The sequence below is a fragment of the Mus caroli genome, unplaced genomic scaffold, assembly GCF_978045245.1.
Source record: "Mus caroli unplaced genomic scaffold, Mus_caroli_1 scaffold_5, whole genome shotgun sequence".
NCBI classification, from domain to species: Eukaryota; Metazoa; Chordata; class Mammalia; order Rodentia; family Muridae; genus Mus; species Mus caroli.
This window is the reverse complement of record NW_028227260.1, coordinates 23,971,489-23,993,345: the sequence shown is the minus strand read 5'-3', so window position 1 is coordinate 23,993,345 and position 21,857 is coordinate 23,971,489. Positions and strand designations below refer to the sequence as shown.

Sequence of the window (21,857 nt, the reverse complement as noted above, 5' to 3'; positions counted from 1 at the left end):
TCAAGCAGAGGCTCCAAGGCCTGACACTATTACTGAGGCTATGGAGTGTGAGCAAAAAGGGACCTATCATGACCGCACTCAGGAAGACCCAACAAGCAGCTGAAAGGGTAAGAGGCAGATATTTGCACCCAACCAATAGACAGAAGCAGAGGCGGGCAGCCCTGTAGGAGGACCAATAGTCTTAATTAATCTGAACCCCCTGAGGTCTCACAAACACATGACCACCAAACAGGCAGCATACACTAGCTGATATGAGGCCCCCAACACACATGCAGCAGAGGACTTCAAATCTGTGTTCATTCAGAGATGATGAACCTAATCCTCAAGAGACTGGAGGCCCCAGGGAGTTTAGAGGTTAGGTTGCATGGGGGCTGGGGACATCCACATAGAGACAGGGAGTGGAGAGGAGGTATGGGATGTGGAGCAGTAAGAGGGTGGATGGGGGAATAGAATATGGAGTGTAATATAAATAAATTTTAAAAAGAACACCTTTAATGAGTGAAAACAGCAGACTATACAATGGTAAAATATTTTCACCATCTACACATTGGACAGAGGGCTAATTCCAAAATACATAAAGAACACAAGAAGTTACACACCAGCAACCCAAAAATCCCAAGTAAAACATGGGGTACAGATTTAAATGGAGAATTCTCAACAGTGCAACCTCAAGTGGTTAAGAAGCCCTTAAATAAATGTTCAACATTCATAGCTATTAAAGATATGCAAATCAAATTGACTCTGAGATTTCCTGTCAAAATGGCTAAGGCAAAATCACAAGTGACAGCTCATCCTAGAGAAGTAGAGCAAAAGGAGTATTCCTCCCTCCACTGCTAGTGCAAGTGCAAACTTAAATAGCCACTTTGGAAATTCTCAGAAAACTGAGCACTGGTCTACTTCATTGGAGCTTTATTCAGAATAGTGACAGACTGTAAAATACTTAGATGTCCCATTACCAAAAAATGGATGAAGAAGAGTATTCACACTAAGCTACACCATTGAGCTACATTCCTACATTGCTAGAGTTTGGATAACATTACAAGAAGAGGAAGAAGAAGAAGAAGAAGAAGAAGAAGAAGAAGAAGAAGAAGAAGAAGGAGAAGGAGAAGGAGAAGGAGAAGGAGAAGGAGAAGGAGAAGGAGAAGGAGAAGGAGAAGGAGAAGGAGAAGGAGAAGGAGAAGGAGAAGGAGAAGGAGAAGGAGAAGGAGAAGGAGAAGGAGAAGGAGAAGGAGAAGGAGAAGGAGAAGGAGAAGGGGGAGAAGGGGGAGAAGGGGGAGAAGGGGGAGAAGGGGGAGAAGGGGGAGAAGGGGGAGAAGGGGGAGAAGGAGGAGAAGGAGGAGAAGGAGGAGAAGGAGGAGAAGGAGGAGAAGGAGGAGAAGGAGGAGAAGGAGGAGAAGGAGGAGAAGGAGGAGAAGGAGGAGAAGGAGGAGAAGGAGGAGAAGGAGGAGAAGGAGGAGAAGAAGAAGAAGAAGAAGAAGAAGAAGAAGAAGAAGAAGAAGAAGAAGAAGAAGAAGAAGAAGAAGAAGAAGAAGAAGAAGAAGAAGAAGGAGGAGGAGGAGGAGAAGGAGGAGAAGGAGGAGAAGAAGGAGAAGAAGGAGGAGAAGAAGGAGGAGAAGAAGGAGGAGAAGAAGGAGGAGAAGAAATACATTTACACAATGGCATGTTAGCTCTTTAAAAATAACATCATGGGCACTTCCGGCAAGCCAGAATGGCTGCGGCTGTTCAGGACTCAAGTGTGAGCCCAGGGGAAAAACTGAAGCATTCCCCAAAGAAGAAGAAAACCATGAAGACAGGAGCCAAGGATGCAATGTCAAAGCTAGAAGATGAGGTCAAAGACTCTTCTGATAGAGAAGGAAGTTGTGAATCAGAGATGGACCACTCAGATGATGGAGCTGTGGAAGCAAACAGTGAAGACAATGTTGAATCCTGTGAGGAAGAAAATGAAGACGCTGCTGAGTCAAGTGCTGGGACTAATTCAGGCTGGGCAGATGCCATGGCAAAAATCTTTAACAAAAAGACTCCTAAAAGCAAATCCACCATCCTCATCAAAATAAAGAGCTCAGGAAGGAAAAGGAGAAGCTAAAGCAGGAGAGGCAGGAGAAAAGGAAGCACCTTGATAAGAAGCAGGAGTGGGAAATGCTTTGCAAAGTGAATCCAGATGTTGTCAAAGACAAAGAAGCAGAGAGGAAACTTCAGAGGATTTAGAAAAGGGGTGTGACGCAGCTCTTCAATTTCAGAAACACCAAAGGAATATTGGTGAAAATGTTAAGGAAGTAGGAAGCTCCATCCAGAAGTGAGCTAAGGTGATGTCAACTGTTTCCAAGAAGAATTTTGTCCGTGTTCTTCGAGGAATGGATGGTACAAGTGAGAACAGTCCTGCTGGGAAAAGCCCCAAAGCCAGAGAGACTGAAGTCAAATCAGAAGAGAGCCCAGGGTGGAAGATTCTAAGAGATGATTTCATGATGGGAGGCAGCATGAAGGACTTGGACAAGGAGAGTGAGGACGAGGAGCCTGCTGGCAGCAGGGCAGGGTCTGCCAGCCACTGAGCAGACAGACAGGAGAGTCCAACTCTGCTGCAAAAGGCACTGACTGTTGGGAGCCTGAGGCCATCTGCTAAATGGCAGGATTTCCTGAGAACATGTGCTCTAGGGTTCCTCATGTGTAGACTGTATTAAAGTTGTATTTTTAATTCTTACATTAGTTTAATCTTTTTTTCTAAAATATTTGTACAAAGAAATGTTTGGTCTTTGTTTTTTTCTTGAGCAGTAAGATGTGCATTTTTCTATGATCCTTTGCTATGGACATATGCTGATCATACACCAGTGTTTCTAAAGTGTGGTCCCATTTATAATTAAAATGAATTTTATATGAAAAAAAATAACATCATGAAAATTTGAGACAAATTTAGATAGAACTTGAAAAGATGATCCTCAGTGAGGTAACCCAGACCTAAGAAGAAAAACATGGTATGTACTTATTTATAAGTGGATATTAGCTGTAAAATAAAATAAAATAATCCTAAAATTTACAGACCCAGATAGATTAAGTAATAAGGAGGTCTCAAGGGAGAAGAGATACATAGATCTTCCAGAGAAGGGAAAATTGACTTTATGGGTGGACTTTGGGCTGTTGAGGATAGAAAAAGGAGGGAATATTTCAAGAGTACTGAGAGATACTTACTGGTATTGGGGGTTATTTCAAGGGTGAGGTAGAAACCTAATGCAATCCAAACTCTCAGGAACCTACAAGGGTGACTCTAGGGAAGACATCTAGGAATGGAGGACATGACACTTTAACCAGCCAAGTTCTGTAACCAGGCAAGGCTTCCAAAGTAGGGATTCAGACATCAACTGAGACACAGAACCTTTAACCTACAATTTTCCCAGCCTGAAATATTTGCTTGGGTAAAAGTGGCACAGAATTCACAGGAGTAGCCAAGCAATGACTAGTGCAACTTAATACCCATGCCACGAGAAGGAGCACTGCCTAGAGGTCCAGAAAACAAAGGTTGGATAACTCAGAGACCTAGGATAAAACCAAATACGCTGCCCCCCAAAGTCAATGAAATGATGCCTAATGGTATTCTGTTATACTCACAGACTGATGCCTAACCTAATTATCAAAGTGGCTTCACTTGGCAACTGGTGGGAATAGATGAAGAGAACCACAGCCAAACATTAGGCACAGTTTGGGGAATCATACAAAGAGGTGGAGGAAGGACTGGAATACCTAGGAGTGGTCAAGGTCTCCAGAAGACAAAGGCCCATAGAAGCCAGGCTCACAGGAGTTCACAGAGACTAAACTGAAAATCAGGGAACCTTTCTGGAACTGACCTATGTCCTGTGAACATATGTTAAGGACATGGAGCTTGGTGTTCTTGTGGGACTCCTAACCATGGGACTAGGGGCTATCCCTGACCCTTTTGCTTGCTTTTGGCACCATTTCCTCCTGCTGGGTTGCCTAGTCTAGCCTTGATATCAGGCAGTGGGCCAGGTCATATTGCAATTTGATATGTCATGTGTCGTTGATATCCCTAAGAACTTGGCCCGTTTCTGAAGGGAAAAGGAGGCAAAGTAGGTCTGGAGGAGGAGGAAGGTAGAGGGAGGTACTGGGAGAGGAAGAGGGAAGAGAACCTGTGGTAGGGATGTAATATATGAGAGAATCATCAAAAAATAATTGAAGAAATAATTCTTTGTTTTAATATTAAAATGTTCTAGTGAAACTGCCATTACAAAACTACTATATAGCATTACAGTTATTTTCAAGTATATTTCATTGTGTTAATTTAGCTACTTATACTAGATATGAATCAAGCTCAATGAATTCTCTCCAAATTACTCAATGATCAAAGATAAGGTAAAGATCACTAATGATAATCTCTTAAGTTTCACTTAAGTTCATCCAGAGGGATGCTCTCATGAAAGTAAACTCAGAGGCTTTACATTTTGGACCTACAAAGGGTACCCTGATTTTATTGCTTCTATGGTATGTTTAATTTTATATCGAAGTAAATATATAATATAATATTTTAGAAGAGTAAATTTAAGCTTTAAAACTATTGCAAAGTTTTTCACAGGCATCCATATTCATTAATTTAAAATATTTATTTACATACTCTGATATATAAGATTTCTGAGAACAAATAAAAGACTAGAGTCAGTTTTTGTGCATAAAGAAATCATCTAATAAAAGAGATTTTAAATCTTAGCACAGTATTTTTGTTGGCCTGGGAATTAAATCCAGAATATTGCACATACTATCTAAATACTATGATCAATTGACATTAAATGCTGACATTCATAATTTTTATTTATCAGAAGTCTCTAGAGCAGTGGTTCTTAACCCATTGTGAGTTTTAACCTTCTTGCGAGTTGGGGGGGGTCACATATCAGATATCCTGCATATCAGATATCTTGCATATTAGATGTTTACATTACAATTTATAACTATCAAAATTGCAGCTATGAATCACACAACAAGCAATTAAATAATTTTAAGGCTGGGGGTCACCACCAAATGAGGAACTGTATTAAAAGGTTGCATATCAGGAATACTGAGAACCACTCCCTTAGTAGAAAAGAATAAATAGAAATTAAAACATACACATGAATTTGTTAGATCAGCTTATAAGTTCAAAATAGTAACAGCAGCTTTTTGTAATTTACATGAGACTGAATACCCAGTAGTTTTTGTGTCCTTGAGGTTGAATACCTCAGTAGTTCCAATCAGAAAGTGAAGATCTACAGACTTCCTGCAGAGTCACTGTTCCTTAGTTTCCATTAGAAGACTGGAAACAGTGATTCTAATATCAGCAAAAGAATCGCAACAACAGCAATGGGAAAATAACTCAGCAGCAAAAGATAAGTCACAAAGCAGTAGATAAAATAAATAGCTCTCTGGAACTACAGTCTAGATGAAATGAACTCCAGGATCAATGGGAGACTCTGTGGACATTAACAGAGGAAGACATGCCACATGAATCCCATTCTTCGATATGCATGCATACACTCATGCACTCACCCATGAACACATAAATATACATACACCCCACATACACAAGTATGCAGTAATTTGGCATTGATATGTAAATAGAATATTGAATGGACTAATTTACAGAGGGTGAAAATTTGAACTAAGTTTTCATGATTAGTTTAATGTTCTAGGTAATATGGCATGATGTGCATGTTAAATTATTCCCGAGATCATCCAATTCTCTATTAAAAAAAATCAGTAATACAGCAATGAGAGATTTTCATACCTAAATAACCCATTCCTTTTACAGTATCTAAATTCCAATGTGATAAAATGTGGACATCTTTTTTTTTTTTATCTGCTAGTTTTTCTTTTTTAAATTAAAACAATCATATCACATCCCAGGCTTTCTCTTTGCTCACTCAAATCTCCTCCATGCCCTTCTTTTTTTTTTTTTCCTTCCTTATTATTGTTAATTGCACAGAAGCTTCTGTTGCTATGAGGGATTTACAACAGGAAGATTTCATCCCATTTCCAGACTAAATTGATTTGTTTTTGTTTTGTGATTATAGCATACAACAATTCCATCAATAGGATCTTAACATCTATTTCCGGTTGGGCAGCAAAACCAGTATTGTCTCTACTGATCTGATGACCTCAGGGAACTTCTTGGCCATCTACTCCTAGAAAGGTTGCCCAAGCCTGGAACTGGGATTTATATTTAATAACCTAATCCTTCTGGAAGCAGTATTATCTGTCTATACAGAGTACCTCCTCTCAAACTGTTTGTAAATTAGTTTACTAATCATCATATTTCCTTATGTTTTTACATGCATCATTAATTTTAATTGACATTCAACCTGCTACTTTTGCTAGGTTTTTCATAAAATGAATGTACAAAGTGAAAAACTTAGACTTGAACTTTAAAGTTTGATGAATTATCACAATATATACACATTTTCATCATAAAATCAACACATTTGATGGACTGAACTATTATTAATCATTCTTACATTTCCTTTGTGTTTACCTAATGAGTAAAGATGTTAAAATCTTTTTTCATATGATTACTATCCATTTAGACATAGTGTTGTTTATTTTGTTCTTCTTTTGAATATACATTTTGAACTATTATTTTGTCAGATTTGCTCATATTCACTTGTTTTCTTTATAATGATTTGTAACAGTTCTTGGATAGTTCTTGTTATAATATTGGAATTGGTTACAGATATATTTCTATAATGTCTATACTTTGATAAATAATTTCTGCATGTATATATGTATACAGTTTCTATAAAATACCTTTCACTTTACATTTTAATGATGCCCTGTAACCCATAAAAGTTTTTTGTTTGTTTGTTTGTTTGGTTTTTTTTTTTTTTTTTTTTTTGGTTTTTTGAGACAGGGTTTCTCTGTGTTGCCCTGGCTGTCCTGGAACTCACTGTGTAGACCAGGCTGGTCTCGAACTCAGAAATCCACCTGTTTCTGCCTCCCAAGTGCTGGGATTAAAGGAGTGTGCCACCATGTCCTGTCCTGCATAAAAGTTTTTTATCTTAATGTAATATTAGTTATTTATCTCTTCTTAATGGTTAGGACTTCTTATATCCTACTGAAATGATCTTTTTTTTCTAGTTGAATGTAAACATTTTTTCTATATAACCATTGGTTAAGTATTTTTAAATATTTTCTTAAGTTTCCATTTTGATCAGGTTTATTTTTTGATGACTATTTTCTCTATCAAGAACTGATTCCACATAGGTATCAAAATTATTCTTGGCTCTGGGTTACAGATTTTCTTTTTATTGCACTTGAGTCTTAAGGTGAGATGGCCAGGTATTTTATATAACAAATTGGGACTGGGATTAATCTAACATTTATTTCATGGTCAGACAGGTTAGTAGCATTTGAAAGAAAAGTGACTATCCTTCCCATATAGTAAATCATTAATTATCAGCATTATGATACTGAGTGCTTGCTGATAAGTAACAGTTGCTACTGTTGATGAGTATCTACAACTATATTGCTAATTGTCCTCCTTTGCATTATATATTTTGGTTATGTGCAGTCCTCCTCAAAAAGTATGGGTTTACCTTTCTCCATAAGTCATTCAACAGTCTGGGCTTATGAATATTTATTAACTACTGGATGGTGCTACTCAGCTTGGCCCAGTGTATCCACTGGAATATCTTTCAGAAAACTCAGTGTCCCTTCAGTATCATCATGATTGTGAATTGCCTTTTTAATTTTTGTGCTGTATTTTATAGACTTATATTAGGATAGCCTCTGAACCAATTTTTATTTCCCCAAGGAATTCAAGATCTTTGGGGGAGAATGATATTAGAAACAAAGATCTAGGTCCTCCCTATACTGATTGCTGTTAGGTAACATTGCTACAAAGTCTTAATTACTTGCTTCTAGAATGTATGATACTGTTGTATAAAGTCAAAACCCCAAATGCAATCAAAACAATAGTGTCAGCAGCAAGCTATGACATGCATTTAGGTTTAAGTAGGCTTTTCAAAATATATTTCTGAGATATATGAAATGAATGAAGCTGCAAAACAACTCATCTAAAGCCATGCATGTATCTATACTTAAAGTAGTATTAAAAGGATGCTATTTTTGGTACACTATTCCACACTATCTCAATTGTTTGGGCCTTTGTTTTTGAACATCATGCTTTATAGCAATAAAAATATATTAAATTAAAGGGACCAACTGCATTGAAGAACAGAATTTTAAGAATAATTCTGGGTAAGTGGGCTGGTTGGATGGCTCAAAGTGTTTGATACACTACTCTGCCTACCTGTATAGATCTTTGGAATCTATGGTAGATGGGAATTGATTCTCAAGAAATGTACTCTGATTTCTCAGGTGTACTTTGATACTTATATTTGAATGTGTTCATCCACAAATGAAAGATTGTACAAAACCACTAGTAAAAGCAAGCATAAAAGTTGTAATTAATATCTCATAAATCATTGAACAATGAAATAATAACAAAAATTTATGAGAAAAAATTTAAAATAATTATTTAAATTGCCCAGATAACTTTAAATATTTATATAATAACAGATATTCTAACATTTCCACATTAATTTTAGACATTGTTAACTTACTAAAATTAGACTATACCAAATAAGATTTTATAATTAAGTTCCCTATGCTCTATTATATGGCACATGACTCTGCCTTCCTTCCCAAGGAGGCCTGAAGAATTCCAGGAACATTCAGGTCCACTGAGGGCACATATTGCAAAGGTGAGCAGTCTGCTGTCTCCAGAGCTCCACTGACAGCCCAGAAGCTCTCCCTGCTTCCCTGGGGAGTTTTACTGGCAATAGAAACATCCAGACAAGACCAGGGAGAAATGGGTGGCTAAAGGATCGTATAAGAACACAATCAACAAGACCAAGGGCAATATGGCACTACCAGTTCCCAGTTATCCTGGTAGAGGAATCCCTGGGTATCCTAACACATTTGAAACACAAGAAAATGGTCTTAAATAGAATCTTATGAAGATAATAGAGGACTTTAAAGAGTAAATGAATAAATACCTAAGGAAATACAGGAAAATACAATCAAACAGGTGAAGAAAATGAATAAAACTGTGCAATACATGAAAGTAGAAATAGAAGCAATAAAGGAAACAATATGAAGAAATCCTGGATGTGAAAACCTAGGGAACAAGAACAAGGAAAACAGATGTAAGCATCACCAACATAATATAAGAGATGAAAGAGAGTCTCAGGCATAGATAGGATTGAAGAAATCAATAAATCAAAGTGTTCCTGACACAACATGCAAGAAATCTAGAATACTATGAAAAGACCAAACATAAGAATACTAAAAATAAAAGATTTTCAGGCCCAAGCCCCAGAAAATATTTTTAATAAAAACATAAGAGAAATCTTACTCAAACTAAAAGAGAAACATGTAAATATACAAGAAGCTTATAGAACACCAAATTGATTGGACTGGAAAAGGTAAAGGACCCTAACAGCAGAATAAAATGGCAGCCTACAAAATAGGAAAAAGATCTTTACTGATCCTACATCTGTCAGAGGGCTAATATCCAAAACATATAAAGAACTCAAGAAGTTAGACACCAACAACCCAAATAACCCAATTAAAAATGGGCTACAGATCTAAGCAGAATTCTCAACAGAGGAATCTCTAATTGCCAAGAAGCACATATAGAAATTTCAAAGTCTTTAGTCACCAGGAAAATTAAAATCAAAAGAACTCGGAGATTCCATCTTAGACCTGTCAGAATGGCTACACAGAACATTGTAGAGAACATTGCTGGTGAGGATGTGGAACATGCAGAACATTCCTCCATTGCTGGTAGGAGTGCCAATTTATACATCCTCTTCAGAAATATATCCTATTAATTCACAGAAAATGTGTAATAGATCTTCCTTAAGACCCAGCTATACTACCCCTGGACATATACCCAAAAGATACTCCATCAGAGCACAAGGACACTTTCATTCAAATATATTCACAGCAGCTTTATTCATAGTAGGCAGCAACTGAAAACAACCCAGATATCCCTCAACCAAAGGATGGATAAAGAAAATGTGGTACTATTACACAACATAATACTACTCATATATTAAAAAAAAGACAGGACTAGAAAATATTATTCCAACTGAGGGAAAGGCACACATGGTATGTACTCAATTATAAGTGTATATTAACAATAACCACAGATACAAAGAAGGTAAGTAACAAGGAAGGCTCAAGGGAAGATGCTTGAATCCCATTTAGAAGGGAAAATAAAATAGACATCAGAAGTGGATGGAGAGAGGGAACTGGGTGGGAGAGAGTGTGAAGAGTGGAGCAAATGTAGAGATCAAATGTAGGGAATATATTTGGGGAAGGACTGGGAGAGAGAATGGGAATGGACTGGGAAGGCTCCTGGCAGCCTATGGGTGTAACCTTAGCTGAGAACCCTAACAGCTGGGGACATGAAACATGAAGTAGCCCCCTCCTGTAGTCATACAAGTCTTCCATTGGAAGAAGGCAGACATCAACCCACTCACAAAACCTTCCACCCCGAATTTGCCCTGGCTAAAAGATGTGCAGGTATAATGATCAAGCAGAGTTTGACATAATGGCCAAACAATTACTAGTCCAACTTGAGACTCACACCATGGGAGAGAGTCAAGCCTTGACACTATTAATAATATATCTATGCTTGTAGACTAGCACAACTGTCTTCTGAGAGGCATCCTCCAGTAGCTGTTAGAAACACATACATAGACCTGGAGCCAAACAGTAGGCAAAGCTTTTGGAGTATTGTGGATGGAGGGAGGAGGATTGAGGGAGCCAAATTGGCTAAGATACCACAAGAAGACCTACAGAGTAAACTAACCTAGGTAGATGGGGTTCACAGAGACTCAACCACCAACTAAACTGCATACATGGAATGGACCTAGAAACTCTACACATATCTAACATGTGTGCAGGTTGGCTTTCATGTGGGTATCCTAACAATAAGGGCTGTCTCTAACTGCTGCCTACCTTTGGATCCTTTCCCCTAGCTGCATTGTCTGACCTCAGTGGGAGAGGATGTACTTAGCCTTGCTGTAATTTGATATGTCAAGACAAGATGGGGGGAGATTACCTCTGCTCTGAAGAGAACATAAGGGGGGATGGGGGAAGGGAATATAAAAATAGGCCTGGGAGGAGAGGAAGGATTGGGCTGTGATTGGGATGTAAAGCAAATAAATAAATAAACTGATTAATGCATAAAAGAATTTAAAATGCTAGAAATACAATCAGGAAACAAAATCTTCATCGTCTCTCATGCCAGATATCAATTAAATGGCTTTAACAACCAAAACAATAAAAATGAGTTTTTTTCTTACAAATGAGTATCCAAAATTACAGTGGAATATCTGAGCACATGTAGTTGTACTGTATTTCATAAGGTCACTGTGCTGTCAGTTCCACTAGCTCGGTTCAATTACCAATAACAAGTTCCCAAAAGACAAGTAGCAGTGCTAACATTTTCACACATGAAACATTCAGGCAATGACAACAATGCAGATGATGCAGTGCTTTCATGAACTTTCTGAGTGATTAAAATAGTGCTATAAAATTATTTTATCTAACTGTACATGAGATATCTTACTGATTCTTTCTATATCATAAATCATAAATACAAAATACTTCCTAAATATATTCAAATGAGTTTCTGTGATGCAAAGGACAAGCCTTGGCTTGGACAGGGTTCCTCAGTGAAGGGTGTCTTAGACTAGTGAAAGCAAATGAAGTCAAATAATGGGTCCAAGCTGGTGGCCTATGTTCTGCTGAGATGGATTCCTGTACTGCTCTCCCTCTCCCTCTCCCTCTCCCTCTCCCTCTCCCTCTCCCTCTCCCTCTCCCTCTCCCTCTCCCTCTCCCTCTCCCTCTCCCTACCCCCTCTCTCTCTCAGTGTGTGTGTGTGTGTGTGTGTGTGTGTATGTGTGTGGTCTGCTCTGCTATAAGCAGGCTTTTATGGCTATTTTAAGAACAATCTGGTTGAGACAACTAGCTTTCTGCTTGACACAGCTCAATATGCTAGTAACAATTCTATAAGCTCACTGGATAGCTCATGGGTTTTCTGACCAAAGTCAGAAAGGCTGCTAGAAAAATAATCTTGGATATTCTGATCATGTCAGAAATGCTGTTAGAAAAATTCTAACATAAATTTTGGATTTTCTGATCAAAATCAGAAAGCCAGAAAAGAAATCTAAAGGAGCCGTGTCAGCTAAGTAATTCTTCAGATTTCTGAGAAATCTTATTAAAAAAGATCCTCAAAGAGTTATGAAAAATTCTAAAAGAGTTGGGCTCACTGTCCACGAATCTTCCAATTAAAATCAGAAATCTTGTTTAAAAAAATTCTTCATAGAGTTAGAAAGAAAAATTCTCAAATTCATTTGGAATAACAAAAAGCCCAGGATAGCAAAAACTCTTCTTAACAATAAAAGAACTTCTAGGGGAACCACCATCCCTGACCTCAAGCTGTACTATAGAGTAACAGTCTTGAAAACTGCATGGTACTGGTACAGAGACAGACAGGTAGATCAATGGAATAGAATTGAAGGTCTAGAAATGAACCCACACACCTGTGGTCACTTGATCTTTGACAAAGGATCAAAACCATTCAGTGAAAAGAAGACAGCATTTTCAACAAATGGTGCTGGTTCAACTGGCAGTCAGCATGCAAGAATGCAAATTGATCCATTCTTATCTCCTTGTACAAAGCTCAAAGCCAAGTGGATCAAGGACCCCACATAAAACCAGATACACTGAAACTAATAGAGGAGCCAGTGGGGAAGAGCCTTGAGCACATGGGTACAGGGAAAAATTTCCTGAGCAGAACACCAATGGCTCAGTCTCTAAGATCAACAATGGACAAATGCAACTTCATAAAATTGCAGAACTTCTGCAACTCAAAGGACACTATCAATAGGACAAAACAGCAACTGACAGATTGGGAAAAGATCTGTACCAATCCTATATCTGATAAAGGGCTAATATCCATTATATCCAAAGAACTCAAGAAGTTAGACTCCAGAGAACCAAATAACCCTCTTAAAAATGGGTTACAGAGCTAAACAAATAATTTTTAACTGAGGAATATTAAATGGCTGAAACGTACCTAAAACATGTTCAACATCTTTAGTCATCAGGGAAATGCAAATCAAAGCAACCCTGAGATTCCTCCTCACACCAGTCAGAATGGCTAAGATCAAAATCTCAGGTGACAGCAGATGTTGGTGAGGATATGGAGAAAGAGGAACTCTCCTCCATTGTTAGTGGGATTGCAAGCTTGTACAACCACTCTGGAAATCAGTTTGGTGGTTCCTCAGAAAATTGGACATAGTACTAGCTGAGGACCCAGTTATACCACTCCTGGGCATATACCCAGAAGATGCTCCAACGTGTATAAGAACACATGCTCCACTATGTTCATAGAAACCTTATTTATAATAGCCAGAAGCTGGAAAGAACCCAGATGTCCCTCAACAGAGTAATGGATACAGATAATGTGGTACATTTACACAAAGGCATACTACTCAGCTTACTACTCCACTATTTAAAACAACAAACTCATGAAGGTTTTAGGCGAATAAATGGAATTAGAAAATATCATCCTGAGTGATGTAACCCAATCACAAATAAACACACCTGGTATACACTCTCTGATAAGTGAATATTAGCTGAAAAGCTCTGGATACGCAAAGTACAATTCACAGACCACATGAAGCTCAAGAAGAAGGAAGACCAAAGTGTGGGTGCTTTGGTCCTTTTAGAAGGGGAAACAAAATACTCACTGGAGAAAATATGGAGACAAAGTATGGAGGAGAGACTGAAGAAAAGGCCATCCAGAGACTTCCCCACCTGGGGATCCATCCAATATACAGGCACCAAACCCAGACACTAATGTGGATGCCAAGAAGTGCCTGCTGACAGGAGCCCGATATAGCTGTCTCCTGAGAGGCTTGGCCAGAGCCTGACAAATAAAGAGGTGGATGCTTGCATCCAGCCATTGGACTGAGCACAAGGTCCCCAGTGGAGTAGTTAGAGAAAGGACTGAAGGAGCTGAAGGGGTTTGCACCCAACCAGACCCTGCAGAGCTCCCAGGAACTAAACTACCAACCAAAGAGTACACATAGAGGGACCCATGGCTTCAGCTGCATTTTTAGCAGAGGATGGCCTTGTAGGAGGAGAGGCCCTTGGTTCTGTGAAGGTTTAATGCCCCAGTGAAAGGGAATGTGAGGATGGGGAGATGGGAGTTGGTGGGTGGGTGGAGGAGCACCCTCATAGAAGCAGGGGGTGATAGGATAAGGGGTTTCTGGGGGGAGGAATCAGGAAAGGGAATAACATTTGAAATGTAAATAAAGAAAATGTGCAATAAAAAAAGGAAATAGGCCGGGCATGGTGGTGCACGCCTTTAATCCCAGCACTTGGGAGGCAGAGACAGGCGGATTTCTGAGTTCGAGGCCAGCCTGGTCTACAGAGTGAGTTCCAGAACAGCCAGAGCTACACAGAGAAACCCTGTCTCAAAAAACAAAACAAACAAAACAACAACAGCAAAAAGAAATGATTCTTGAAATGCTGTGTTCACTCTCCAGATATCTTCAGATTGCTCAGCTCAGGTAGAGAAAAATTCTGAACTACAACTGTTACCATTTTTTTTTCCTTTTTCATCTCATGCAGACCAAAGCCCCTGGTTTTTTTTTTTAATTTACACATCAATTTAGTTATTTATTCTAGGTTTCCAGGCAGTGGTGGCACATGTCTTTAATCCCAGCATTTGGGAGGCAGAAGCAGGCAGATTTCTGAGTTAGAGACCATCCTAGTCTATAGCATGAGCTCCAGGACAGCCAGGACTACACAGAAAACCCATGTCTCTGGGGGAAAAACATTCAGAGGTCTGCCTACCTCTGTTAAGCTCAGACAATAAACTAGCTGGGTGGGACTCCTGCTCTGAAATTTCCAATTAGAAAACACTGGGACCTAAAGTCATCCTGTCCCAGGCTGTCCTTTAATTCAGGAATCTGCCTGCATTTGTGTCTGCCCGTCTTCATATCTTTCTGGTAAGCTGGCTCACAGTGTTGCTGCCTCTGTTCTTTTAGCTCTGTGAAGCTCCTTATATAATTAATATTACATCATTATATTTTTACATAATTAAAATTATAATTATACATTTTCAAACTCATGTTTTTAGAGTTCTTTTCCCTCGTCCTTAGGGCTGTCCTGAAGTTCCCATTGTTAACCATTTTGCTGAGACATTAGCTAAACCTTGCCTCCTGAACTCATATTGTCTTTGATTACCATGGTTATCATGAAGTCATTAATGTTAACAAGGATGACATTCTTTGGAGGAACATAAAATATGTACAGTAATACACAAACAAGCATTACAATAGTCATTAACACTCATGGAGGCCCATGCCTGCTGGTCCTGTCCCAGGGGCAGGAGCCATGTCACTCTGTCCCCATCAAGGTTATGCTGGACCTGGCACTATGGAAAAAAAAAAAGATTTACATAAGGAATCCAAAGATTATCAAGAGTCAGGCTTGGAAAAATAGTGTCTGTGTCTAGATAGACTTCACTGATGGAAGATGAGTTTATACTAGTCTAAGAGTGTTTCTTTATACAGTGGCCTGGTTTCTCTAGGAGCCATATTTCTGTGAAGCTTTCATCATTAAGATATCAGAATATATCTAAAAATGTTTTCTTTCTTTGAATCCCAAACTATTTGGAATAGTAAACAATTTTCTGTCTCTCTCTAATATGTTAAAAAAAACTTATGATATGCAGATTTATACATATTGAACAATTTTTGCTTTTTTAATTATTTACTTTTGCTTTGTATCCTTTTAAAATTTGGAACCATAATATAATCACAACATTACTTCCTCATCTTTCTTCTCTCCACACCTTCTAAGACATGTCTCCTTGCTATCTTTCAAATTCTTAGGCTCTTTTTTTTGGCTCTTTTTATAATTGTTATTGCACACACACACACACACACACACACCTTCTAAGTCCATACAATGTTACTTGCATGAATGTTATCAGGGCTAATCATTTGGTACTGGATCACCAATTATGCTCTGCCTTGGGGAAGACAGTATTTTTCCTACTCTTAGTATCCCTCAGGTGACTTTATTTCTTTGAGTAGGATGCAGACCCACTGGACTTTTCCTCATCCACTTATGATTGTCTATTGGTGTTATTCTTGTCCAGGTCAAGCTTGGGCAGTCATGTTATTGAGACTTTACAGGTACTAGGAGACACAATCTCATATCAGACTCCATGATCTTCTAGCTCTTTCACTTTGCCCTTTCTTCCATAATGTTCCAGGAGACAAAGGTGCAGGAAGCTTTTGTAGATGTATCCATTGGGAACTGGGCTCCACAACTTGGCATTCTGATTTGTTGTGGATTTTTATCTCTTAAAAAGAAATTTCCTTGATGAGTGGTAAAGAATTTGTTTTTTAGATTGCACCCTAGAGATGTTCTTTAGAAGAAGATCTTCCTCAGAGAAATGCTAGTAACAATCATAAATACTGAAATGAAAGAAAATATAAACATTAAAGGCTAGGAGAAAATGTACTCATAAGTAAATGTACTTATGAGTACTCCCAGTACTCATAAGTCCCAAATCAAATAAAACTTTTAATTTTAGCATATACTTGTATTAGTCTTTTATATTGCTGTGAATAACTCCCCAAGAAGAGCAATCTCAGACACATATGTTCATCATGGATGGCAAGAAAGGAGCTTCAGTTCAGGAAATGCCTCCATGAGATCCAGCTGTAAGGCATTTTCTCAATTAGTGATCAAGGGGTCCCACCTTGTGGGTGGGACCATCTCTGGACTGGTAGTCTTGGTTCAATAAGAGAGCAGGCTGAGCAAGCCAGGAGAGGCAAGCCAGTAAAGAACATCCCTCCATGGCCTCTGCATCAGCTTCTGCTTTCTGACCTGCTTGAGTTCCAGTCCAGACTTCCTTTGGTGATGAACAGCAGTATGGAAGTATAAGCCGAATAAACCCTTTCCTCCCTAATTTGCTTCTTGGTCATGATGTTTTGTCCAGGAATAGAAACCCTGACTAAGACAAATTGGTACCAGCAGAATGGGGTATTCCTGTGACAACCAGACCATGTTTTGGGAAGGACTGTGGAAGGACTTTGGAACTTTGGGCTTGAAGATCCATTCTTTGTTAAGAGCTCTGTCAGATGTTGTGTAGAAGCTTGGAAGATAATGTTGAGAACAGTGCAGAAGATGGAGGTCTGGTTTGTGAAATTTCAGAGGGAAAATTAAAGACTCTTTTCAGGGCCATTGCTGTTTTGATTGTGAAGATTCTGTGGTTCTGGTTAGTTGGGGCTAAGAATCACCTGTGATTAACAGGATACCAGAACTACTAAAGCAAAAACTTGGCATTACTGGGACTATTGATGCTGGTTAGCTGGAGCTAAGAAAATAGTGGTGATTAAGAAGAGACCAACATCATTGAGGTGACATCTTCTGGGAAGTGTTTTCTGAAAGCACAAAGAGGCTGTGTTCCAGAGATAGCCAAGGTTGTACTCCTGCTGCAGCAGAACTTGGTAATATGAAAGGGTCACCCAAATGGTACTGGTTTTGAAGGCATGAAGGGGTCAGGCAGAGCAGCTGAGGCTCAGCACTGTAAGAGGCCATGGAAGGCCATTGGTGAAGGTACAGCCTCAGTTGCAATTGAAGGCCCAGGACTGAATGGGTCATGCAGTGTTTTGGAGATGTCAGTACCATGAGATAACCACCAAGAGCAGCAGCAGCAGTGGAGAACAGGCATCTGGAGCCTAGAGGAAGACACATGTGCTACAAAGGGCATGGATGGAGAAGTGACCCAAGCCCTTGGAGGAGCCCAGAAGATTGTGAGTTGGATCCCAGACATTGGAAGGTTGGAGATTGATTTTTGCTTTTGATTGTGACTGTGCCCTGATATTTTCCCTCTTAAAGGAAGAAACTATTTTAGTGGAGCCCACAGTTAAGAGACTTTTAATTGTAAAAAGATTTTGGATTTTAAAAGAGATGGATATTTTAAAGAGATTGAAATTTTAAGAATATGTAAAGACTGTGGAGTGTTTAAAGTTAGTTAGACCTTGGGGATGAATAAGAATGTAAGGGTTGAGGCTTACTAGTGATGTGTTTGTGTGTCAAGTTGACAAAGGATCAATTGTACTGGCTAGTTTTGTGTCAACTTGACACAGCTGGAGTTACCACAGAGAAAGGAGCTTCAGTTCAGGAAATGCCTCCATGAGATCCAGCTGTAAGGCATTTTCTCAATTAGTGATCAATGGGTCCCACCTTGTGGGTGGGACCATCTCTGGGCTGGTAGTCTTGGTTCGATAAGAGAACAGGCTGAGCAAGCCAGGAGAGGCAAGCCAGTAAAGAACATCCCTCCATGGCCTCTGCATCAGCTCCTGCTTTCTGACCTGCTTGAGTTCCAGTCCTGACTTCCTTTGGTGATGAACAGCAGTATGGAAGTGTAAGCCAAATAAACCCTTTCCTCCCCAACTTGCTTCCTGGTCATGATGTTTTATCCAGGAATAGAAACCCTGACTAAGACAGTATGGTAGAGAATAGTATTTCATTTCATGGCTTCCACGAATCAGAGGCAACAAAACAAACAAAACAAACAAAACAAAACAAAACAAAACAAAACAAAACAAAAACAATACAGAAAGGGGTTAGGACTATATATACCCCTGCAAAAAATCACACTAGTGACATGCTTTGTCCAACTAGGCCATATCACCTGCCTTCCTCAATCACTCAGTAATGCTATAATGGTATATCTCCATCAAAGGGTAATTCATTTTTTAAATCATAGGCCAAATGACCTCCTCAGACCATCAGAAACAAAACTTGTGATATGCTTCACTTATTTCCTAGATGTTTCTAAGTCCAATCAAGTTGAAAATCTAGATGAACCAAGTTTATTCAATTCTTGCTTCCTACAGAATTTGCAATAAAATGTATTAAAATAATTGTGAATTTGTCTCAGTTGTTAAATAGCATATGAAAGTGTTTCTTGTCAATAACAGACACATAATATGAGCATAGTGGAGTTAGGAAGCTATAGAACTTTCAAATGCAATTAAACTTAAGTTGCTTTTAATTTAAAATAGATTTACTTAAGGACATTATATATAATCCACATGGTTACCACACTGACAATATTTGTAAAATATACACACTGCTCCATTTGAATGTTTGCATGAGAAAGAACTTCCCTTGCACCTATATCTTATGTGGGTCCCTAAATTCCAAGGCCTCCTTCTTCCCTCATGAAACCTTCATTTCCCCCCACCATTCCTTCTAAAATTTATGACCTTTTCCTTAAGTATTATTAAAATTACACACACAACACACACACATAATACACACACACACATACAAACACACTCATGCATACACAACTTACTGAATCTGAGACCTTTTATTGTTCTTAATATTTTATCTGTTCAGGAGTAGACACTTGGAGTTGAATAACCCAGTAGGACCCTGTTTCTGAAGAAGACTGCTTTTTCCTCTTGATAGCTATGAATTATTTACATCTCTTCATAGAGGGATTGAGTCCTCCGTGATTTCACCCATGTACATTAGCATGTCAGCAGGTGGGTTCTTTGTTCAGGTTTTGTTTAGGCAGCAATACAGTTGAGACTTTATGAACCCTGTATCCCTGTCACATATACAGAACACTGTCTCATAGCAGAATCTTGGTTCTCTGGAAATTCCAATTTTTCTGTTCTCTCTTTCATAACATTCTCTGAACTTTAGGTATAGGGTTGTGTTGCAGCTGAAGCCAGGAACACCAGTGTTGGCTGTTCTCTATATTTTAACCTTTTCTGTCTTTCTGTAATGGTCTTAATTTTCTGTTTAAAGGAGCTTCTCTGATGAGAGGTGAGAGCTGCATGTATCAGTGGGCATAATAACAAATATTTAGGTGTACTTACATATTATATTGCTTTAAGAAAGAGGCAATAATATGTTTTCCTCTAGTGACCACCATCTATAAGTCATTAGTTAAGTTTGCAATATTAGTCATGAATTCTTCCCTATTGTGTGAGCCTTTAGTCCGATTAGACAACTCTTTCTTAACCCCAGGTATAAGTGACATTATTGGATTTTTGGGATTATCTTGCCATACTGGTTATTGTTGTGGTTCATAGGTTTACAGATGAGCAAGACTACTAATTGCTTATTCTCCCTTAGCAGCCTGAGTAGCACCTTTAGATTCTGTAGGAGCTAGTCTTTAGGAAGAAGGCATTCATGTCAATAAATGGGAGTATATTTTGATAGTTCTTATCAGGAGAATATGACTCTATGTAAGGCATCTAGGAATTAAAAGTTATCATAATGATTTTAAGAATGAAAAAAAATGGACAACAAGGCAATGAATAATTCTTAGATAACTGTACTTGGAGAGGAGAAGCAAATTAAGTGGTGATTGTAAATAGTTCATGGTGCTATGGCTAATGAAAAAGTAAAAAAAAAACAATACATAGTTTTGAGTAATAGAAGATGGCCATACTCTTTGCAAAAGAAAATTGTCTGTGCTTTGGGATGCATTCGATTGATGGCAGCTATAGAAACTGAAGTCCAAAAAAAATAATAATGCTAAATAAAGTTGAGTAAACAAATGTTGATGACTAATAGAACAACCAGAGAGCATGACCTGAGTGTTAGAACAAATGATTATTTGCTCATGTTTCAAATGCAAGGAACTCGGAAGGAAGCACTCTACAATTGAATTTATCCTTTGTTCTTCTGATAATAAAGTAGTATACAGAATATTAATCCAGCCCTTAGTTCACAGTCTAAATTTTATGCCACACAAAACACAAGAATCATGTAGAAGAGAAGAGGATTATATATGGGTATTTTGTTTGTAACATTACATTGTAATACTTTTCTCTTCATTTTACTTTAGAGGTATAAATTTTAGTCATATTAACTCATGTTTATTCCTCACATAGCATATTTTAAACAGAAATCAAGGCAGCACCTCAGTCTTAATAATTGCTAATGTGGTTAAGTCTCCTAATTAGATGATAGCAAAATATTTGAAAATGAAAAATTATCTCCCAAGGAAAACCTTTGATTATTTTTTCTTTCTGAGAAGAGTTCACAGCAAACAGAATTACACAAATAAATCTTGATAAATTATGTTTATTTTAGAACAACATAACAAGCCTGGAAACTTATTTGCATTTATATAATTAAAAATGCCCCACTGTTACTGCATTCGGGAAGTGTTCTGAAAAAGGAATAGTTTAGATCTGCATTACTCAGTAAAGAAGCATGACCACACAGTGTGGCTTGACATCTATTTTTACTTGACTATAACATTGCCTACCTAGAACACAGAAGGGTGACACATTTTGCAAAGAGGGAGTAGACTATATATTCAAGTCAGAGAAGTTATACTTGTCATAGAGGCAGTATTTTTCTCCCAAATGAAGTGAAGACAGGATATTAAAATCTACAAAGTACTTAGCTAGAGCAAACAACTATGACAGAGGAAAATTTATTCTAAACTGTAGCCTCCATCAGCCTTGAAGCAGGCTGATTCAGACTTTGCTGCCACTGAATATGAGATCTCCTGGGGTGTAGCCTTCCCACTTAGATGGCTATATTGTTAGGTCAACTACTACTGCTCTTCTTCTGCTACCTGCTGAGAGACCCTTGAGACATTCTTGAGACACATCCTATCCTGCACATTGCCTACATGCTGGCTCCAGGCACCAAGAATGGATTAGTGGGTGATGGGCCTTCCCCCTTTTAAGCACAGTCTCTTAGTAAACTCGTGGGCCTTGATCAGAGAAAACTTGTCTTGG

At 38.5% G+C, this 21,857-nt stretch overlaps 1 pseudogene; it reads left to right on the top strand.

Moving 5' to 3' along the window:
• Positions 1 to 1,708: 1,708 nt before the first annotated feature.
• LOC110286138 (RRP15-like protein pseudogene) lies at positions 1,709 to 2,546 on the top strand (annotated as a pseudogene).
• The last annotated feature ends 19,311 nt before the right edge of the window (positions 2,547 to 21,857 follow it).